General features: G+C 41.7%; 1 long non-coding RNA gene across 4 annotated transcripts in view; it reads right to left on the bottom strand.

The window, feature by feature from the left end:
• The window catches only part of LOC101432199 (uncharacterized), an 86,315-nt gene that overhangs the window by 58,373 nt on the left and 7,617 nt on the right, over window positions 1–20,325 (bottom strand). Inside the window, exon 1 of one of the 4 annotated variants that reach the window (XR_009186627.1) lies at window positions 209–8,792. The exons of the other annotated variants lie outside the window; for them this stretch is intronic. This is a non-coding gene — a long non-coding RNA (uncharacterized lncRNA). Of the gene's footprint in view, window positions 1–208; window positions 8,793–20,325 lie in introns of those variants that run through there. 4 annotated transcript variants of the gene reach the window in all.

Here is a 20,325-nt window from a genome sequence, read left to right as displayed (position 1 = left end):
CTGAAGAATAATAAAGCAGACCGCATGGGCCTACTGCCAAGCTTAAGAACATTACAGGGGGCTACAGCCCCCAAGAGTCCCTCCAGGCACTTATCCTTCTCTCCGCAACTCCAATCCTGAAGTTTTATGGTATGTGCTTTTTGCTGAACTCCCTTCACTCCTGAGCTAAAACCAGCCACCCACCAACTCCAGCATGTTCCCTAATTACCTGCCATTGGTGCTGGGGCAGGAGGACACTTAAGCAGTCAGGAAGTCAGGAAACAAAAGTGTGGCTAGGACAGCCTCTGTCCATCGCTGGGCGAATGAAAGAGTACTCAAGGTGGGACCCCTGGCATGGTGAAGGGAGAAGGCCACTCCTCTACGGCACGACAACCTAGTTGGAGAAGTACCCAGGTATCTGAGTAAAGAGCTGTTGTTCCTTCATGTGCTTGAGGTGCCAGCAAGGGATCTAGGCTCTGAGCTTCCTCCTGGGCCAGGAGAGGACTTAAGGGGCCTTTGGTTACCAGTGTCTGAACCAGAGGCAGAGCCTACGACAGGGCTCCGATGCCCTGGGTACGATGCCTCCCATGCACCTAGGCCCTAAATTAGACTTCAGACATTATGTCCAGATGAGCACAAAGGTGTTGGCAGATGGTGAAAGTTCTCATGGTTGGGTACAAATAGTTAAGGGCTGTAATTTGTGAGGCCCTATTTTAGCCTATCATTTTTTTTAATATGCTAGGAGCCTAAAAAGAAGTTGCCCGGGCCTCTCCCACCTCTGAGGGGCCCTGCACAGTGCAGCCCCGGCAAAGACACAGGATCCGAGGGTTGAAGGAGGGGGAGGGCCTGACCCACAAGAGCCATCTCTGCAAAGAGACCAGGAGGACAGGTGTACTGAGGTCCAAGGATGCCCAGAACCCATGCCCACAGCACCAGAAGCCTGTCTGGGGAAGGAGAGGTGGGCACTTGCCCAGGACCCAGAATCCCTAAAACTAAAAGACAGAGGGACAAAAGAGGATATACAAATTGGTTTAAATGTGTATCCCCATGGGAGGGCATTAACTTTGGAAGAAATCCAACCAGTAACACATACTCTAGGAGTAATTTGTTAGTAGGGTCCATATTCCACAAGTGCTATAAAGAGTGCTTTGGTTATGCTCATTTCAATTGACACTAAAAGGCCTTCTATTCTCATGAAAGATGTTCAGGGTATACATTTAAACACAAATATATTGTACAGTCCTTTCAGCTCTGGAACGAAAGGGATGTGAGAATCTGGTGAGCCCAAAAGCCCATTTTCTACTGCAATGATGTTCCAAGGCCCAGGACTGCCTTAGATCCTGTATTAACAAAACTCCTGCCCATTTCTTCCCCATAAGAAAGTCAGCGTACCCTTCTGACAGAATGTTGCTGCATCTATGCTAGAAGACCTTTCCTGCCAGGTGCTACAGCTGGAACATCTTGTAGATTACAAGTACCGTTCTTCTCTTTTTGCCTGTTTCCAAATAAGTGTTGATGTGCATGGCAGAATTTCTTCTAGGACATGTACTCATTGCAGCAGACGACCTGCTAGCATGGGTGATGGGGAGGGGACCTATCTCTTCCACCTCTTATTGTCAGGTTGTCACCTTCCAGAAAGAGTCTGACCATTGGATAGAACTGAAATGGCTTAGGTCTGTTGGCAACAAGAAGAATCAGGAATGATCTCAAAGGTGCTGGGCTGGCTCAGTTCCAAGACTATGAAGGGTCCCGAGAGAGGGAAAGAGACACTGGAACATCTGCATCTAAAGATTCAGTCATCCCCTGTGGGGCAGGGGTTGTGCAAGACTTTGATTCAGAAATATAAAGAAACCTAATGCTTCCTCCAACCCAGGTGTGGTGGAGAAAATTGAAATATATTACACTGCACATTTGTATGTGAATGTGGCCTGTGGGAAGTCATAAGATGCTACCCTGTAGTGTCAAGTGAGTAAAAAATTAGCAGTAAGGAAACAGTGAACAACTCTCTTAAACAATAAAACCAAATAGGGAGGTGGCGGGGCAAGATGGCAGCCAAGTGAGGCACCCTCGTCATCTCTCCTGCAAAAAACTAGCTAAGTAGGGAGCTGCTCAAGTGAGTTGTTTTGGGAACCCACAAAGCAGGAGTTTTCTAGACACTGATCCAGAGAGAGTGCGACAAAAGGAGTGCTTGCTCAAGGTAAAACTGCGGGTTTCTGGCATTCAAACTGGAAGCTATGGGAAGCCAAACCCTTCCCCAAGGGCTGCTAGTCACAGCATTCCCTGAACACTACCGGTCACACTGCACCGTTCCTGAGCCCCTTGCTCCCCAAACCCTCAATCACCAAACCTGCATTCCCTGCACCTAGCATTCCCCAAAGCCTGCATTCCCCATAACCCTCATTCCCTGAACCCGTGGTCCCTGAGCCCGCATTACCCCAAGCCCATATTCCCTGAACCCAGCACTCCCAGAACCCTGGCATTCCCCTAGCCCACCGGTCTCAAACAAACCCCGAGAGTGGGAAGGTTCTGGTGAGCGGTACAGAGGGGCCAAGGAGGGCAGGTTCAATTGTCTGGTCCCCCCCATCTTTTTTTTGTGTTGTAGGAACATACCAGTTGGCTTGGAGAGAGGCTGAAAGGAGAGGTGAATCTGCTGAGAGAGCCTGATTTACCTAAATGCCCTGGGAAGGGAAAATTGGTCTGGGAGAAGGTGGAGTCAGGCAATTAGCTAGACCTGTGCAACACACCTAAGGGAGGGGGATGGTAAGACATGCTTGGTAGGCTTCCAATAGAATATTTTGGGTCCCTGGCAAGGTGTGGGTGCTAGCTCTCAAAGACACTGGGAGTCACTATTTTCTGTGATGAGTTGGTTCATCGGGGACTCATTTGAATCTCAGAGGGGAGCTCTCACACAGCCTCCTTGCTGCCCTGGGAGAGAGGGAAGTGAGGAAGGTAGAAAGGGGGAAGATAGACACCTAAGTAGTTCATTCAGTTGCAAAGAGGACTCTGGCTTGGGCCTAGTCTGGTCTTTTGTTTGTTTTCTTGTCTTTCCTTCCTCTTTATCAGCCACCCACTTTTTTTTCTTCTCTTTTTCCTTTTTTTTTTTTCTATTCTTCTATTAGGTGTTGCAGACAGTATTTCTTGTTTGCTCTGCTTCCTCATCCTCGACTTCCTCTTTTCTGTGTGTACTGATTTTGACTATGAACGCTATCCCATTTCCTTTACATCTTTCTCTTACATTTTCTGTTGTTTCTCTTACTTTCCACCTCTCTTTATTTAGCCACAAATTTTTATGACTTTTTATTTCTAACACTTCTATTCTGTTTTCTATCTTTTATTCACTCTTTATGTTATTGTCCTTTCTTTTCTCTTTCCCTCTCCTAACCACACTGGCCTTTTAATTCATACTATATTCTTCTCCATGTTTAGTTCACCATCTCATTGTAGGTACTCCACTCTTTTATTGTTATAACTCTACACAGCATATACATGAGTTTAATATTCATTCTCTCAGGTCTCACATGGTCCTTATGCTAACATTTATTATCAATACTACTATTACACTTTTTCTTTTCTTACCTCTTTTGCTTTCCCTGGCCCTAATATTTTCCTTCAAGGGAACTTAGACAACAAGAAGGAAATAGAATAATAAGAACAAAGTGTCAAAGAGAAGATGTAACACACACACAAAAAAAAACTCCTAAATAAACCTGAGACTACACAGAGAAGCGAATCAACTTAACAAACCCATCAAGATAAAAATGACGACCAGACAGAAACAAAAAATTACAAACTATACCAATAATCAGGAAGACATGGCCTAATCCAATGAACAACCAAAAAACCAGGAAGAGGAGCAGAACATAGAACAACTAATCAAACCTCTCAAAACAAATACCATGGACCAATTTAATGAAGTGACAGAAGAGATTAAGGATATTAAGAAAACACTTGGAAAGTATACAGAAGAAATAGTAAACATACACAGAAAGATAATGAATATGATGGGGATGAATGGTACAACAAATCAAAAATACACACTCAGCAAATAGCAGCAGATTTGAAGAGGCAGAGCAAAGAATTAACGATGTGGAAGACAGAGCATCTGAAATCAAACAGATAGCAGAAATGATCAATAAAAAGATAGAAAAAATCCAGCAGGGACTTAAGAACCTGAATGACAACACAAAAGGCACAAACATATGCATGATAGGCATCCCAGAAGGAGAAGAGAGGGGAAAGGGGACAGACGGGATGTAGGAGGAAATGGCTGAAAACTTCCCAAATCTATTGAGGGAGATGGACGTACATGTCCAGGAAGCACAACGCACCCCAAACAGCATAAATCCCAACAGGCCTACCGTATACTTGTCAAATTACCCAATGCTCAAGACAAAGAGAAAATACTGAAGGCAGCAAAGAGGAAAAAGAAATATCACATACAAGGAAAGTTCAATAAAATTAAGTGCTGATTTTTCATCTGAAACCATGTAGGCAAGAAGAAGTGGTATGACATAGTCAAGATACTAAAAGAGGGAAACGGACTTTGGCCCAGTGGTTAGGGCGTCCGTCTACCATATGGGAGGTCCGCGGTTCAAACCCCGGGCCTCCTTGACCTGTGTGCAGCTGGCCATGCGCAGCGCTGATGCACGCAAGGAGTGCCGTGCCACGCAAGAGTGTCCCCCGCGTGGGGAAGCCCCACGCGCAAGGAGTGCGCCCGTGAGGAAAGCTGCCCAGCGTGAAAAGAAAGTGCAGCCTGCCCAGGAATGGCGCCGCCCACACTTCCCGTGCCGCTGACGACAACAGAAGCAGACAAAGAAACAAGATGCAGCAAACAGACACCAAGAACAGACAACCAGGGGAGGGGGGGAAATTAAATAAATAAATAAATCTTTAAAAAAAAAAAAGATACTAAAAGAAAAATATTTCCAGCCAAGAATACTCTATCCAGCAAAGCTGGCATTTGAAATGAAGGAGAGTTCAAAATATTCACAGATAAACAGAAACTAAGAGAGTACTCCAACAAGAAACCTGCCCTTCAAGAAATACTAAAGGGGGAAGTGGACTTGGCTCAATGGATAAAGTGTCCACTTACCACATGAGAGGTCCACTGCTCAAACCCAGGGCCTCCTTGACCTGTGTGGAGCTGGCCCACGTGCAGTGCTGATGCGCCCAAGGAGTGCTGTGCCACGCAAGGGTGCTCCCTGCGTAGGGGAGCCCCACGTGCAAGGAGTGCGCCCCATAAGGAAAGCTGCCCAGCGTGAAAGAAAGTCCAGCCTGCCCAGGAGTAGTGCCGCACACATGGAGAGCTGACACAGCAAGATGACACAACAATAACAGAAGAGAGGCACAGATTCCCAGTGCCACTGACAAGGATACAAGCAGACACAGAAGAATATACAATGAATGGACACAGCGAACAGACAACTGGGGCTGTGGTGGGGGGGGAGAAATAAATAAAAAATAAATAAATCTTTTAAAAAATACTAAAGGGATTTCTACAGGAAGAAAGAAAAAAACAGGAGAGGCAGAGTTGGAGTAGAATGTAACAACTAAAAAGACAAAAAAGAGAAGGGAAAAAAAAACATAGGATATATACAAATCCAAAGAAAATATGTCTGATGTAAGTAATTCCTTGACAGTAATAACAATGAATGTCATGGATTAAACTCACATGTCAAGAGACAGAGATTGGAAGAATGGATAAAGAAATATGACTCATCTATATGCAGTCTACAAGAAACCCATCTTAGATCCAGCGATTCAAGGAGGTTGAAAGTGAATGGATGGAAAATAGTCTTACAAGCAAACAATAATCAAAAAAGGGAGGAGTAGCTATATTAACATCGGACAAAATAGACTTTAAATGCAAAACAATTGTGAGAGATAAAGATGGACACTACATATTAGTAAAAGGGGTTATCTTTCAAGGAGAAAGAACGATCATAAACATTTATGCTCCTAATCAGGGCAGCTCCAAATACGTGAGGCAAACACTGGAAAAAATAAGTGAAGGAATAGATGCCTCTACAATTATATTGGGGAACTTTAATACACCACTATCACCATTGGACGGAGCATCTCAACAGAGAATCAATAAAGAAACAAAGACTTATATATTGTAAAGACTAATATATTGTTCAAATATATTAGAGGAGTTGGACCTAATAGACATATACAGAAATTACACCCAAATACAGCAGGATACACATTCCTCTCAAGCGCACATGAATCATTCTCCAAGATAGACCACATGCTAGGCCACAGAGAAAGCCTCAATGAATTGAGAAAGATTGAAGTCATACAAAATAATTTCACTGACCACAGTGGAATAAAGCTGGAAATCTTCACAGGCCTGAGACCCAGATTAGGTACCAAGATATGGAAGTTAAGCAACACGCTCTTAGACAAAGAGTGTGTCAAGGAGGAAATCTCAAAAGAAATCATAGCTGGTTCTTTGACAAGATCAATAAAATTGACAAACCTTAAGCTAGACTGACAAAGAGAAAAAGAGAGAAGATACAAATACACAAAATAAGAAATGAGAAAGGAGATATCATCCCTGACCCCAAAGAAAGAAATACTATTGTAAGAGGATTATTTGAAAAACTATATGCCAACAAGAAGGACAATTTATAGGAAATGGACAAATTCTTAGAAACACAAAAGCAGTTGACATTGACGAAAAAAGAAATTGATGATTTCAACAAACCAATCACAAGTAAAGAGATAGAATCAATATTTAAAACCAAACAACTAAGAAGAGTCCTGGGACAGATGGCTTCACAGGTGAATTCTACCAAACATTTCAGAAAGAATTAACACCAATCTTGCTTAAACTCTTTAAAAAATCAAAATAGAAGGAAAATTGCCTAATTCATTCAATGAGGCCAAAATTACCCTAATACTAAAGCCAAACAAAGACACCACAAGAAAGGAAAATTACAGGCCAATCTCTCTAATGAACTTAGATGTGAAAATCCTCAACAAAATACTTGCTAACTGTATTCCACAACACATTAAACAAATTATACACTATGACCAAGTGGGTTTCATCCCTGGTATGCAAGGATGGTTCAACATCAGAAAAGCAACCAATGTAATACACCACATAAAAAAATCGAAGGAAGAAAATCACATGTCCATATCTAAAGATGCAGAAAAATCACTTGACACCTTTTCTTGATGAAAATACTGCAAAAGATAAGAAGAGAAGGAAAGTTTATGAATATGATAAAGGGTATATATGAAAAACCCACAGCTAACTTCATTTGCAATGGTGAAATCCTAAAATCTTTCCCTCTAAGATCAGGAACAAGACAAGGATGCTCACTACCAGCCCTCCTATTTAATATTCTGTTAGAAGTACTTGCTTGAGCACTGAGGCAAGAACCAGATATAAAAGGCATTCAAATTGGAAAGGAAGAAGTCAAAATTTCACTATTTGCAGACAACATGATACTATACATAGAAAGCCCTCAGAAATCTACTACAAAGCTTCTAGAACTTATAAATGAGTTCTGCAAATTCACAGGTTATTAGATCAATGTGCAAAAATCAGTAGCATTTCTGTACACCAATAAAGAGCAATCTGAGGAGGAAATCAAGAAACAAATACCACTTACAATAGTAAAATCAAATACCTAGGAATAAATTTAGCTAAAGATGTAAAAGACTTATACACAGAAAACTACACAACACTGTTAAAGGAAATCAAGGAAGACTTAAATAAATGGAAGAATATTCCCTGTTCATAGATAGGAAGACTAAATATCATTAAGATATCTATCCTACCAAACTGATCTACCAATTTAATGTAATTCCAATAAAAACCAACACAGTATTATTTTTTAACAAACTAGAAAAACTAACTATGAAATTTATTTGGAAGGGAAAGAGGCTCCAAATAGACAAAGACATATGAAAAAGAAAAATGAACTTGGAGGAATCACATTACTGACTTTAAAACATACTATGAAGCTACAGTGGTCAAAATGGCATGGTATTGGCACAAGGATAGGTATACTGACCAAGGGAACCAAATTGAGAGCTCTGATAAAGATCCTCGCATATACAGTCATCTGATATTTGACAAGGCCACTTGTCAAATATCCTCCCACTCAACTGGGAGAGAATAGCTTCTTCAATAAATGGTGCTTATAGAACTGGATATCCATTTACAAAAGAATGAAAGAGGATTACCATCTCATAACTTATACAAAAATCAACTCAAGATGGATCAAAGGCCTAAATATAAGAGCCAAGACCATAAATACCTTAGAAAACAATGTAGGGAAGCATCCACAGGACCTTGTAATAGGAAATGACTTCATGAAATTCACACCCAAAGCATGAACAGCAAAACAACAAACAGATAAATGGGACCTCCTCAAAATTAAAGCCTTTTGCACCTCAAAGGAGTTTGTCAAGAAAGTGAAAAGACAGCCTACACAATGGAAGAAAATACTTGGTAAGTAGATATCTGATAGGAGAATAATATTCCGCACATATAAAGAAATCCTATATCTTGAAAATAAAAAGACAAACAACCCATTTTAAAAAATGGGCAAGAGATATGAACACATGCTTCTCCAAAGAAGACATATAAATGGCTAAAAAGCACCTGAAAAGATTATCAAAATCACTAGCTATTAGGGAAATGCAAATCAAAACTACAATGAAATACCATCTTACTCCCATTAGACTGGTGGTAAGTGTTGGAGAGGATGTAGAGGAAGGGGACCCTCATCCACTGCTGGTGGGACTGCAGAAGCATCCAGCCATTGTGGAGAACAGTTTGGTGGTTCCTCAAAAAACTACCTACAGTGAAGTGGACATGGCTCAACTGATAAGAACATCCACCTACCATATGGGAGGTCCAGGGATCAATCCCAGGGCCTCCTGGCCCATTTGGTGAGCTGGTCCACACATGGCACTGCTGTGCACAAGGAATGCTGTGCCACACAGAGGTGTCCCCCATGTAAGGGAGCTCCATGTGCAAGGAGCGTACCCCACATTGAGCCACCCAGCCCAAGAAAAGCAGCGCAGCCTGCCCAGGAGTGGCACCACACACACAGAGAACTGAATCAGCAAGATAATGCAACAGAAAGAGACACAGATTCCCAGTGCTGCCGAGAATACAAGTGGACACAGAAGAACATACAACAATGCGGGGGAGGGAAAGGGGAGAGAAATAAATAAAATAAATCTTTTTTTAAAAAACTACCTACAGATTTGCCATATGACCCAGTAATTCCACTGATGGGTATATACCCAGAAGAACTGAAAACAAGGACACAGACCAATATATGCACACCAATGTTCACAGCGGCAGTATTCACTATTGCCAAAAGTTGGAATAAACCCAAATGCCCATCAACAGATGAATGGATAAACAAAATGTGGGATACACATACAATGGAAACTATTCAGTTGTAAAAAGGAATACAGTACAAATACATGGGATAACATGGATGAATCTTGAGGACCTTATGTTGAGAGAAGCAAGTCAGGCATTGAAGGACAAATACTACATGACATCTCTGATAAGAAATAAGCAAACCAAGCTGTCTCAAAGAGCTAGAGACTAGACGATAGGCTTATAGGAAATTGGGGGAAGAGAGGAAGGTTGTGAGCTGACACTTACATGGGTGAAATCTACAATAAAGTGAAGGTAAGTAGTCATAAAGGGAAGGGATAAGACAGGGGCATAGGGATACCACTAGGTGGAGCTTTTCAAGTTTGAGGGAGCTTGGGTTGGGAGGATAGGTCAGATGGCCCAAGGAATTGGGGGGAGGGTTGGAGGAGCAGATGAACATGGGAGATTGTGAGGTATGTGGTTTAATCTATAATGTTGAGAAAACTCTTTAGAAAATACAATAAGGAAGGGTTACTTATTTAAGTTGCTTAAAGGGGGGCATGTGGCACAGGGGCAGGCTTCTAGGGAGTATGTGAGTGCTCATCTTGTCATGGTGTTATATCATTGGGTAGAGACCCATAAAATGAGTAGGAATGTGTACCCCATCAGGCATTGGTGGCTCCCAAAGGGGGAGGACAGTCTAGTGTGCCAAGTCCTAAGCATTTTTGCAAGTATCTGTCAATCTGGTCCTTCAAGCAGTGAAGCTTGGTTGTTGCTGTGGGCTCTGAGGGGAGGGGGAGAGAGAAATAGAATAGATGAAAGCAGGGGTAACTGGGGGACAATGGAAGTATTTCACAAGATCATGCAATGATGGATATAGGACATGTTAAATTTCACCAAAAATTTATAAAAGTGGGTAGTCTAAAATGTAAATCATAATGTAAACCATAATGTAACTAAAAATTTATAAGTGTAAGTATAAAATATAAACCATAATGTAAACCAAAATGGAACCATGTTTGGTAGCTATGTTTCAACATCTGACATCAGCTGCAGCAAACATAACATGAACATATAAAAAGATCATTGCTCGGGAAGGGGGAAAGGCTTTGATGTTGGATATACCAGAGTCCCCTATGTTGTATATGTTACTTTACTTTGATCTAAAACTTTTTTGAAGACAAAATTAAAAATTAAAAAAAGAAAAAAAGGATGTAGACACTGAGGAAGGAATGAAAGAAATTGCCTTGCCACTGTACACACAAGGCAACAGCAATTACAGTGATGAAAGGCAAAATGTCAAAAAGACAGTTTTATATTTTTCATTTTTTAATACAATTTATTTTTTACCTTATTTTAGTTTTTCTAAATTAGTGTGTATTCTATTTCTAATCTTTAAACCAATCATTACTATTTCATTTTCCTACTGATTGAATTTGGCAATATATTAGGCTTCATTTTTTAAGAAGTTTTGGACCACAGAGGGGTTCAACTATGGCAGGGGAGGAACACTGGTGTGGGATGTTAAAGAAGGGGTACACATGGTTGGGAATGAGATCTCCAGGGCTGTATATAGGATATGTAAAAATGTTTGGGTTTTCGTTGGTATTTTCAGAGTATGCAAAGTTACAAACAACAACTGAGAGAGTGCTGAGTTCCTAGCCAGGGGAGCTCTGTCACATTCCCCAATGGAAGAGCAACAATCCCCCAAGTACAAGGGCAAAGAACAGTGAAGAAGGATGAACCAATGATGAGCCCTTGATACTGATGACTATGCTTATGAGCCTGTGTGCCTGAAATTTCAACTAGGTCTAGAGTTGCAGGGTACCTAAGAGTTATCTCGTGAGAGCCTCCATGGTGCTCAAATGTGGCAACTCTCTAAGCCAAACTCAGCATGTAAATGCATTACCTTCCCCTCCCAGCATGGGACATGACTCCCAGGGATAAGCCTTCCTGGCATCAAGGGATTATTACCAACCACCAGCTGGTGATGCAACTATAAAAAGATCTTGAAAAAAGGGGGGAAATGGTAAAGAAAAATGAGTTTATATGGCTAAGAGACTTCAAAATGAGTCAGAAGGCCATCAGAGTGGTCACGCTTATGCACATCTCAGGAAGACTCCAGAGAGAGTCAAAGTAGATACAACCCCAGGTACTAGTGTTCGTGAGGGCTAAAGAGACACACAGGTTCTGCAGTCATGGCAGATGGCTCTAGAGTCCAGTGCCTTGTCAGTGAGCCCTACTTTAGAATTTGTGCTCCTGAGTGTGATGGAGTTGGACTCAGATGTGACCATTCTACACATGCCACTTCTATCACTTTTACTGAACCTGTGGTTGGAACTGGGGTTGGTGTATATGCCGGAGACTTGAGTCTCTGGACTGGCTATGTGCCAACTGGGTGCCGAGCCTCAGTAGAGTTGCAATACCTACTTTCCGGTTCACTGGACTTCCCCAGGTCAGCTAACACTGAGGTGAAGATGGTCAACTATCACACCACGGAACTGAGAGTGCCTACAACTGCAAGCACGAGAATTGCATCCACCAGCCATGTGGGATCAAAGGCCCCTCTCGATTTTGAGGTTGAGGGGATATCACCATCCCAGGGTCAAGAGGATGGAGGAATAAAACATGGATTAGAGTGGACTTACTGGTATTCTACCATACAACTATTGTGACTCTAGCAATGGAAGAAAATGTATCATTGATGTGAAGACAGTGGCCACAGTAGTTGCTGAGGGCAGGGAGAGGGAAGAAGAGATGTGAAGTGGGGGTATTTTCGGGAAGTGGAGGCGTCCTAAATAATATTGCAGGGTCAAATGCTGGACATTATATATGCTGCCATAACCCACTGAATGGACTGGGGGAGAATCTAAACTACAATGTAAAGTACAATCCATGCAGTGCAGCATTGCTCCAAAACGTATTCACCAAATCTAATGAATGTGCCACAATGATGAAAGAGGTTGTTGATGTGGGAAGAGTGGGGGGGAGTGGTGGAGTCTATGGGAACCTCTCACTTTTTAATGCAACATTTTTTGTGATCTATGTATGTTTAAAAAAAAACAATTAAAAACTTATTTTAAAATAAATAAATGAATGAATGAATGAATAACCATGTTCTGGGTATCTCTACTCGAATTTCTGACTAGTACTTCAAAATTCTCTAAAATTGAACTACCTACCTACCTCTATCATCCAATAGATAAAACATATCTGGGAATCATTAAAAACATCAACAACTAAATAGATCCCATGCATGATAGCAAAAGATATATTATTTGGCTACTGTTTCCCACATTCACCTTTAAAAGATCCTTGATCTGGAATTGTTCATTTGGATCAAAAGACAAATAAGAGAATCAAACAGAAATTTAGACATTTGGGGAAAAGGAGTATAGGAAACAGAAGAAAATTTCAGCTTTTACTTGAGATCTGTTGTAGGTTAAATTAGGTTGCCCAAGAAAACACATCTTCTTACTCTTAATCTGCATCCCTGTGAGCCTGAACCCACTGTAAATGGGATTTGTATTAGGGAGTGGCCAACTGAAGCAGGGTGGGTCTGAATCTGAATTACAGGCCCTATAACAAGAAGGCCACAGGGAGAAGCTGGAAGTCATCAGGAACCTGAAGAGTGGGAATAAAGGAGAAGACATCACCCTGTTACAGGAGGCAGAAATACAAGCCAAGGAACCCCAGGGACGGCGGGGGATGTGACCACCTTTGGGGAGAAAGCAAAGGAGTTTGCAAAAGCTGCTGGAATGCAATATACCAGAAGAGGGTTGGCTTTTCAATGGGGATTTACTAACTTATAAGCTTACAGTTTTGAGGCTGTGAAAACATCCACATCAAGGCATCATCAGATGATGCTTTCTCTCCAAAGACCGGCTGCAGGTGCTCCTTTATCACATGGCAAAGCACATGGCGCCATCTGCTGGTCTCTTCTTTCTCTTCATTCTTCTATTGTTTCAGCTTCTGGCCTCCTCTCTGGGCTTCTGCTGGTTTCTCTCTTCCTGCAGCTTTTCTCTCTGCTCCTCTGCTTTCTTTCTCCATATACAGCCCATTTATAAAGGACTCCAGTAAGAGGGTTAAGACCCACACTGGGCTACACCTTAACTGAAGCAACCTCATCAAAAGGTTCCATCCACAATAGGTTCACACCCACAGGAATGGACCAGCTTTATTAAGAACATGATTTTCAGGGGGCCACAGTCTCATACAGTCTCAAACTACCATAGAAAGTATTGCGGATATCCTCATTTTGGATTTCTTCTAGCTTCAAAACCATGAGCCAATAAATTCCTATTTATTGCCAAAACCAATTTGCAATATTTGTGACAGCAGCTCAGGTAAATGAAGGCAAGAAATGAAATGAAATTGTTACAGACCAGCAATATCGACCAGACTCAGACTTTGAATATAGTTCCAATTGAGTGCTTTATTGGCTGCGTGGCAACTGTGTCATTCCTCTGCAGAGGAGAGAGCAGCCCCAAGTCTCAGGGAAGGGGTGGTTTTATAGCTTTTTAGGAAGGGGGGCATCTACTAATAAGTGAGCAGGCAAGCAGGCACAGAAGCGGAACACTGCAGTTAGCTGAAGATAACATATCTGTGTTTTTTTTCTTTTTGAAAGGCTTCTTCTTATAAGCAGTCCCATATTATTTATTGGCACTCTCCTTACAGGCCGTCCTGTTATTTACTGGCACTCTCCTTACAGTCTGTCCTAAGTTATTTATTGGCACTCTGTTTACAGACCGTCTTAAGTCATTTATCTATTTGAAGGCACTTGCAATTCCTACCTCCCAATGTGGTTCTATTCCCATTTTCCCAATGTGGCCTTACCCTTACAAAATGAAATGAAATGGAGAATAGATCACACTGAAGGTCCAGGCCCACCTTTACACATGGCAGATGGCAGAGGCCTAAGCAGGCAGTCAGCAGACCACAGTGATGTGTGTGATGGGGGGGTGGGATAAACCCTTCTTCCAATAGGGACATTTAAACCCATACTGCTGAAGACAATTCTAAGAGACATGAGGGCAAATGAGCTTTTAAATGGAACATATTAGAAAACAAAGCCAATATCTAAAAATCTGATTTCAAAATACAGTGGGAATACACAATTTCATTACATTTTTGGTGCTCAAATTTTGGTACCCAACACTCACTGCTTGCTCTAGTAACCCATGTGCTCTGTCCTATCAAAGACCACACTGCCTAGACCTAAAAGGACTGAAGAATAAGTAAGTCCAAATCCCTTATTTCGTGAAGTCCCAGTGACTTGTTCACTTGCTCAGCATCACATGGTACTAAATGGTGAGGCCCAGATCTAGAACTCTGGTCTGGCCCTGGTCTACAGACCTTTCTACCACATACTGCAACCTCACAGCTCAAAATACCTCAACACACAAACTATAGTTTCTGTTTTTCCTTTTACACTTTATCACTGGGTCAGTTCTATTTTTAAATTGTTAAAAACAGCATCTTTTCAGGGAGAAAATAAATGGTATTCCTGCAGGAAAATACAAAGTCAATGAAAAGAATAACATTGAGACCACGAAGGAAGCATGTAGAAAACATCTTTTAAGTTAACATTAAAAGTTTAGGGAAGCAGACTTGGCCCAGTGGTTAGGGCGTCCGTCTACCACATGGGAGGTCCACGGTACAAACCCCGGGCCTCCTTGGCCCGTGTGGAGCTGGCACACATGCAATGCTGATGCACACAAGGAGTGCCTTGCCACACAGGGGTGTCCCCCATGTAGGGGTGTCCCCCGTGTAGGGGAGCCACACGCACAAGGAATGCACCCCATAAGGAGAGCCACGCAGCACGAAAGAAAATGCAGCCTGCCCAGGAATGGCGCTGCACACACGGAGAGCTGACATAGCAAGATGACGCAACAAAAAGAAACACAGATTTCCATGCCACAGCGGACAAAGAAGAACATGCAGCAAGTAGACACAGAACAGACAACTGGGGGTGGGGGGGAAGGGGAGAGAAATAATAAAATAAAATTTTTAAAAAACTTTTATTTGATGGGGGTGGGGAGAGAAATGGGGAGTTAATGCTTAATGGGTGCGGAGTTTCTGTTTGGGGTGATGGAGAAGTTTGGTAATGGATGGTGGTGATGGTAGCACAACAGTGAATGTAATTAATACCCAAAATTGTATATCTGAAAGTAACTAATGAAAACTTTATCTCAAAAGTTTTTTTAAAAGCATAAAACATGTGTAACCCAGTTGCTAGCTGGGGCCCTCCCACCCCTTGAGGCAAAATAAACTTGCCTAGGGAAACGGACTTGGCCCAGTGGTTAGGGCGTCCATCTACCACATGGGAGGTCCACGGTTCAAACCCCAGGCCTCCGTGATGCGTGTGGAGCTGGCCCATGTGCAGTGCTGATGCGCACAAGGAGTGCCACGTCACGCAGGGGTGTCCCCCGCGTAGGGGAGCCCCACGCGCAAGGAGTGCACCCGTAAGGAGAGCGGCCCAGCGTGAAAGAAAGTGCAGCCTGCCCAGGAATGGCGCCGCCCACACTTCCAGTGCCTCTGACGACAACAGAAGCGGACAAAGAAACAAGACGCAGCAAATAGATACAGAGAACAGACAACCGGGGGAGGGGGGGGAATTAAATAAATAAATCTTTAAAAATGAATAAATAAACTTGCCTAAACTTCCATTCTAGGCTCAGTATAAGTCCCAAGCCCACTAAGATCTCCCTTCCCCTGGGAACTGGCCTCCTGGCTTCTGCCCTGTGGGCTCCCATTTCAATGCTAACAGAAAACCCATCCTTCCATTTTTTGATACTCCCCTGTCCAAATCATTAACACACAGTAGGCATAGTTCTACCAGCTTTTACTCAAGATTAACAAGGATTTCCCCAGTCAGACTCACAGCTCTCTCACTCCTGCTTTGCAACCTCCTCTGCACACACTGCCTTCTGCCACCTCTCAGAGGGGTCTGTTCTCTAGCTGGAGTGTACAGCATTTGCGACCCTTCAACCCCAAACACTTAGTGTAGCATTTTTCCAAACACAAACTTCCCCCTCCAAGGTGGGGTCTTTTAACACTTCCCCTCGTGGCAGAGATCATTCTTTTTCCAGAGAAGATTAATATCTAACCCCAGGGATGTGTGGACAATATTCAAGCAGCCCCATAACTTCTTTAAAGTGTTTTAGCTTAAAATTCATGTTGTTCATTCACGCCACTCTAAAACTTACTCTGTAATGCATTTCTTCAAACTGTAAAAGGAAAATCGATGCTCGGGAAAGATGTTTCTATTCCTCCCACCCCAGCATACAGAATTACCATCTATGGGATTTGTGACTCTGATTTTGAGAAGATCGGCAAGGGGGGAGGAGGGGGTGTCTGCAAAAGCTGTAGCAGGGAATCAGAAACACTAATGTCACTATTTTGGAAAGCGTGAAAGAAATTGTTCATTTACTTAAGATAAGGCTGTAGAGGCTAACAATTTTATTTGGGGCTGGCAACAGCAACACTGGTTATCTCATGGGGAAATGGATTAATTATTTACTTAAATATGCTTTCCCAGAGAAGATCTTTCCACAGATGAAAAAAGAATTTAAGGGGTGTCTGGTGTTGAGAAAACCAGGAACTGTTATTTCAAATGTTACAGTAAATCAAAATATTGATTTCAATATGTGTCCAAGTAGAATATTTTCAATCCTTTACCCAGACCTGGATCAATCTCAAACGTTAATAAACAACTTATTGTGGTTTCAAATGCACATTCAATCCTCAGTTCTTGGGCAATTTTCATAGTTTCCTGTAGCCAAACAAGATGAAAGAGTTGTTGGTTTTACCTCTCCATTTTGCAGCAATCTCAAGGTAATTGCCTTAGACTTCTGCTTGACGTTGCTGGTAGAAACCGAAGGCTGGCTCTCCCACCATCTCCCAGAATGTCATTAAATCATTTTGCACTCTTATGTCTTCAGACTGTTTTAGTGATTGACAGAAGCAGCATGAGTTAGACTTTACACTGTATTTACTTAGAATTAGTGAGTCTCTGGGTCAATCTCTTCCAACAAAGCCAGTCCAATTCCATTCACAAGTGTTTTTTGAGTGTCTTTGGTGTGTTTGGCATTGTGTTAGGTACCAGGGAAGTAGTAATACAAAAGAATGGCACAGCCTCTTTTGCAGTAGAGTGAAGCAGGGTTGGGGTATCTTTTAAAATAATTAAATCATACTATCTTGTTCTCCATGCATTTGTTTTTCAGATTTTTTTAATTTTTTATTTTATTTTATTTCTCTCCCTTTCCCCCCATTGTCTGCTCTCTGTGTCCATTTGCTGTGTGTTCTTCTGTTTTCTTGCATTTTTGTCAGCAGCGCCGGGCATATGTGTCTCTTTTTGTTGCGTCATCTTGCTGCGTCAGCTCTCCATTTGTGTGGCACCACTCCTGGGCAGGCTGTGCTTTTTTCACGCAGGGCAGTTCTCCTTGTGGGGACGGACTCTTTGTGCATGGGCCTCCCCTACACGGGGGACACCCCCGCGTGGCATGGCACTCCTGGCATACATCACCACTGCACATGGACCAGCTCACCACACAGGTCAGGAGGCCCTGGGTTTGAACCCTGGGCCTCCCATATGGCAGGCAGACACTCTATCAGTTGAGCCACATCCACTTCCTTCCATGCATTCTTAACAAAGGCGATATCACTCCCAGAGGGCATGAAAATTGATTCTTGGGATGGCAAAAAACAAAACAAAACAACAGATAGTACAGTAGCTTGTGACCTTCCCAAGCTCAACCCTACTTGACAAACTCATATTCGTCAGTACTTAATTTCTCTTGTTAATTTCTCCTTTGGGGATGATAATGGAAAAAAGGTTGGGAACCACATCTATCCTCTGAGCTTCCACTAAACTGATCTTCAACCATATCATTCTGCTCACAAACACTTCATTAGTTTCTTGCTGCTTTCTGAATTACAATCTCCTGGTATTGATATTTCAGTCCCAACCTACATTTTCCACTTTCTCTGCCATTACCTCCCTCCAAAAGCTCTGCAAGCCACGTAAACCAGACTGCACAATGGTCTCCAAATAAGCCTCATGCTTGTTCACCCTGAACTCCTCTTCTTGCTCTAAGGACCTCTCCTCACCTTATCTTAGGGCTATTCCAAATACCTCCTCCTCCACTAGCCTTTTTTCAACCCTTCATTGTGGGAAAGATGGTTTCTTCTCTTCACAGGGCATTTTCTTCTTAGTTCTTAATGCTACCCTGCTTGTTTGGTTTTGTGTTCAAGTTGTTTGGTGGTTTTTTTAATGTCCTTTGCCACGTGAAAAACTCCTTGATTCTATTCGCCTCAAAATCTCCCACAATGCCTGCATACTCTTCTTTGCACGTGCTGGATGCTCTTACTAAGTATGTGTGGAATTGAAAAGGAGGAGAGCCTTAACTCTATTAAAAACATGACAACATACACCAGTATACATCCTCATTTGGCATAACAAAATCATATACAAAAAAGTATGAATGAAAGAAATAGTTAAATAGCAGTTAATATGATTAAAATTATGAAGAGGGCAAAATAATTTGAAATTTAGTAACATTATTGGAATCACTGACATATACTAAGAAAATTAAAGTGAAGTAAACTTTTCAAAAAGTAATTCATGGCCCCAAAGAGCCATGATGTTGCTAATTTTTTTGGTATAGCACCTTTATAAATTACCAGTCAATTGTTATTAACCATAATTACTATCCTGGAAGGAAGCCAACTCTTCTTGAAACCAGGTGAATCTTGACAAGCTAATCATGACAGGTGTGAGTCAGAAACAAGTCTATTTTAAGAAGGGTGAGTCCTCTTCTTCAACCCCCACAGGGGTGAATAATACCTAATTTTAAGTTAATGACAAACTTGTAAACAGCTATCATAAAAAAGAATTGTGACTTAATAGTATTAAGATGAAAACACTCCCCAGATTGACCAATGGAGTCAATGCAATCTCTTCAAAATCCAATATGTTTTTGTTTTTTATTTCTGCAGACATTGACAAGCTGATCCTAAAGTTCATATGGAAATCCAAGGACCTAGGATAGTCAAAAGGATCTTGAAAAAGAACGGAGTTGAAGAACTCACACCTTCTGATTTCATAACTTACTACAGGCAACAGTAGTCAAGAATGTTACTGGCCTAAAGACAGACATATAGAGCAGGGTAGGCTAATCACAAATCCAGAAATAAACCCTTACATTTATGGTCAATTGATTTTGACAAAGGTACTAAGACCAGTCAATGGGAAGACAAGAGTCTTTTCAACAAATGGTACTGACACTACTGGGTATCTACATACACAAGAATGTAGCTGCACTCCTACCCTCCTACCTTACACAATACACAAAAATTCATTCCAAATTAATCATAGACCTAACATTACAACTAAAACTATAAAAATCTAGGAAGCTAACTTAGGAGAAAATCTTTACCTTGGATTTGGCAATGGATTCTCAGATATGAAATGAAAAGCACAGACAATGGAAACAAAAAACAGACATCATTAAAATTAAAAAAACTTTTATGCATCAAAGGACACCATGCAGAGAATGAAAAGACAAACCACAGAATGGAAGAAAATATTTGCAAATCATACATCTGATAAGGGACTTAAACACAGAATACACAAAGAACTCTTACAACTCTACAATAAAAAGACAACGCTTTTTAAAAATGGGCAAAGGACTTGAATAGAAAATAGAAAGCACTTGAATAGAAAATAGAAAGCACTTCACATCTACTGGACTGGCTATAAGAAAAAAGATGGACAAGAACAAGCATTAGCAAGGATATGAAGAAATTAGATTCTCATACATTGCTGGTGGGAATGGAAAACGAAGCAGCCACTTTGGAAAAGTTTGGCAATTCGTCAACATATTAAACACAGAGTTACCACATGGCTCAGCAATTCTACTCCTATGTATATACCCGAGAGAAATGAGAACATCCATCTACCCAGAGGCATGTAATATTCACAGCAGCAC

The sequence above is a fragment of the Dasypus novemcinctus genome, chromosome 7 (genome assembly GCF_030445035.2).
Source record: "Dasypus novemcinctus isolate mDasNov1 chromosome 7, mDasNov1.1.hap2, whole genome shotgun sequence".
Lineage (NCBI taxonomy): Eukaryota > Metazoa > Chordata > Mammalia > Cingulata > Dasypodidae > Dasypus > Dasypus novemcinctus.
This window is presented reverse-complemented; position numbering and strand designations above follow the sequence as displayed.